Source organism: Lathyrus oleraceus, chromosome 1, assembly GCF_024323335.1.
Source record: "Lathyrus oleraceus cultivar Zhongwan6 chromosome 1, CAAS_Psat_ZW6_1.0, whole genome shotgun sequence".
Taxonomy (NCBI): Eukaryota; Viridiplantae; Streptophyta; class Magnoliopsida; order Fabales; family Fabaceae; genus Lathyrus; species Lathyrus oleraceus.
In genome coordinates, this window is record NC_066579.1 from 461,279,374 (window position 1) to 461,282,438 (window position 3,065).

Below are 3,065 nucleotides of genomic sequence, written 5' to 3' on the forward strand. Positions count from 1 at the left end.
TTTTCGAGAAAATCGGCGAATATTGCCATCATGCACCTTTGGAAGGTTGCAGGAGCATTGCACAAGCCGAACGGCATTCGTCGATAAGCGAAGGTACCAAAAGGACATGTGAATGTTGTCTTTTCTTGGTCATCAGGATGAATTGGTATTTGAAAGAAGCCTGAGTATCCGTCTAGATAGCAGAAATGAGAATGTTTTGCTAATCGTTCTAACATCTGGTCAATGAATGGTAAAGGGAAATGATCTTTTCGGGTTGCTTTGTTTAGTTTCCTATAGTCAATGCACATTCTCCATCCCGATTCGATTCGTTTGGTTATAGTTTCTCCTTTTTCATTTTCAATAATTGTTATACCTCCTTTCTTTGGTACTATGTGTACAAGACTAACCCATTTGCTATCAGATATAGGATATATGATACCTGCCTCTAATAACTTTGTTACTTCCTTTTTCACTACCTCACTCAGGATCGGGTTTAGTCTCCTCTGATGTTCCCTAGAAGTTTTACAGTCTTCTTCTAGCCTGATGCGGTGCATACAAATAGAAGGACTTATACCTTTAAGATCGGTGATGTTGTATCCTAGTGCGGTTGGGTATTTTCTTAAGATATGTAGGAGTTTTTCGGTTTCGAGTTTTCCTAGGTCTGCATTAACTATCACTAGTCGTTCAAGTTCTAAGTCTAGGAATTCATATCTAAGATTTTTGGGAAGTGTTTTCAGGTCGAGGTTTGGTTTCTTAAGGCATTGCGTAGGATCCGATGTCATTGCTAAACATTGGTTAAGTCTGTCTTCTACACGATAGTCAGACAATTTGTCATTTTCTAACTCTGTTTCTTTTATGCATTCATCGATGATATCCATGAAGTAACATGTGTCGTCTATTGCAGGTGCTTTCAAAAATTGGGAAAGAATGAACTCAATTTTCTCTTCTCCTACTTCGAAAGTGAGTCGTCCTCGTTTTACGTCTATGATAGCACCGGCGGTCGCCAAGAATGGTCTTCCCAATATAATGGGTGTAACTTCATCTTCTCTTATGTCCATAATTATAAAATCGGTTGGAATGTAGAATTGACCTATGCGCACGGGAACGTTTTCAAGAATTCCTACGGGATATCTAACGGAACGATCTGCTAATTGCACAGACATTTTAGTTGGTCTTAATTCTCCCATTTCCAGTTTCTTGCATATGGATAAAGGCATAACACTGATACCGGCTCCTAAATCGCATAGAGCTTTGTCTATGACAAATTTTCCTATGTGACAGGGTATAGAGAAACTACCAGGATCTTTAAGTTTAGGAAGCATATTCTGGATTATAGCGCTGCATTCAGCAGTGAGTGTAACGGTTTCGCTCTCTTCAAGTTTCCTTTTATTAGAAAGAATTTCTTTTAAGAACTTAGCATATGAGGGCATCTGCGTAATAGCTTTTGTAAAAGGAATTGTGACGTTTAATTGTTTCAGTAAGTCAACAAATTTTTTAAATTGGCCCGCATCTTTGGTTTTAACAAGCCTTTGAGGGTAAGGGATAGGTGGTTTATAAGGTGGTGGAGGTACATAAGGTTCTTTCTTTTCTACGGTTTCCTTATTACTCTCCTCCTTTTCCTTAGGTTAATTTTCTTCCTCAGTTGACTTTTTGGAGTTTTGGTTTTCAATTCTTGGATCAGACGGTCCTTCTACCTCTGTTCCACTTCTCAATATGATTGCATGAGCGTGGCTTTTCGGATTAGGTTGGGGTTGTCCAAGAAATGTACCAGTTGGGGCAGAGGTAGGCGCTTGTTGTTGAGCTACTTGTGATATTTGTGTTTCCAGCATTTTGTTATGGGTAGCCAGGGCATCTACTTTACTTGCTAGTTGTTTAATATGTTCGCTAGTGTGTACATTCTGGTTTAAGAAATCTTTACTGGTTTGCTGTTGAGAAGCTATGAAGTTCTCCATCATGATTTCCAAGTTGGATTTCCTAGGAACATTACTGTTAGGTGTATATGGGATCGGCTTTTGATATCCAGGGGGTATAGTTGGGGTTTGACTGGGAGCTTGTCCTGGTGTGTATAAAGCATTATTGCTCTTATATGAAAAATTAGGATGGTTCTTCCAGTTTGAGTTATAGGTATGCGAGTAGGGATTTCCTTGAGCATAAATCACTTGCTCTGCTTGGATTCCTGTTAGGAGTTGACAATCTGCAGGCGTGTGACCTTGGATTCCACAGACTTCGCAATTTTGAGCTGCGGCAACCACGGTGGCTGGAGGTGATACATTTAAACTTTCAATTTTCTGGGCCAGAGCATCCACTTTTGCATTAACATGATCAAGGCTACTTATCTCGTACATGCCACTTTTCGTTTGAGGTTTTTCTACCATTGTTCGGTCGCTTCCCCACTGATAATGGTTTTGGGCCATGCTCTCGATAAGTTGATAAGCATCGACGTAAGGTTTATCCATAAGCGCACCACCTGCGGCGGCGTCTATTGTTAACCTTGTGTTATATAAGAGACCATTATAGAAGGTATGAATTACTAACCAGTCCTCTAGACCATGGTGTGGACAAAGTCTCCTCATGTCTTTGTATCTTTCCCATGCTTCGAAAAGAGACTCGTTATCTTTCTGTTTAAATCCATTTATCTGGGCTCTCAACATAGTTGTTTTGCTTGGAGGAAAATATCGGGCAAGAAAGACTTTCTTCAACTCATTCCATGTGGTGACCGAGTTGGAAGGAAGAGACTGAAGCCATCTTCTAGCTTTATCTCATAACGAGAAGGGAAAAAGACGAAGTCGAATCGCCTCTGAAGTGACACCATTAGCTTTAACAGTATCAGCGTATTGGACAAATACGGATAAATGAAGGTTTGGATCCTCGGTAGGATTTCCAGAGAATTGATTATGTTGCACTGCTTGTAACAGCGAAGGTTTAAGTTCGAAGTTGTTTGCTTCGATTGCGGGTTGAGCAATACTCGAATACGGCTCATCTTGCGATGGAGCGGCGTAATCTCGAAGAGCACGAGCTGGTTCTGCCATCTCGGTTATCAGCGAAGGAAGAAGATTTTTGAGGTTGGGCACTTCGATAGGAGGGAG

At 40.7% G+C, this 3,065-nt stretch overlaps 1 non-coding gene across 1 annotated transcript; it reads left to right on the top strand.

The window, feature by feature from the left end:
- Window positions 1-2,523: 2,523 nt before the first annotated feature.
- LOC127116261 (small nucleolar RNA R71) lies at window positions 2,524-2,630 on the top strand. Its single transcript, XR_007801222.1, has one exon. It is a non-coding gene; the product is annotated as a small nucleolar RNA R71 (small nucleolar RNA).
- The last annotated feature ends 435 nt before the right edge of the window (window positions 2,631-3,065 follow it).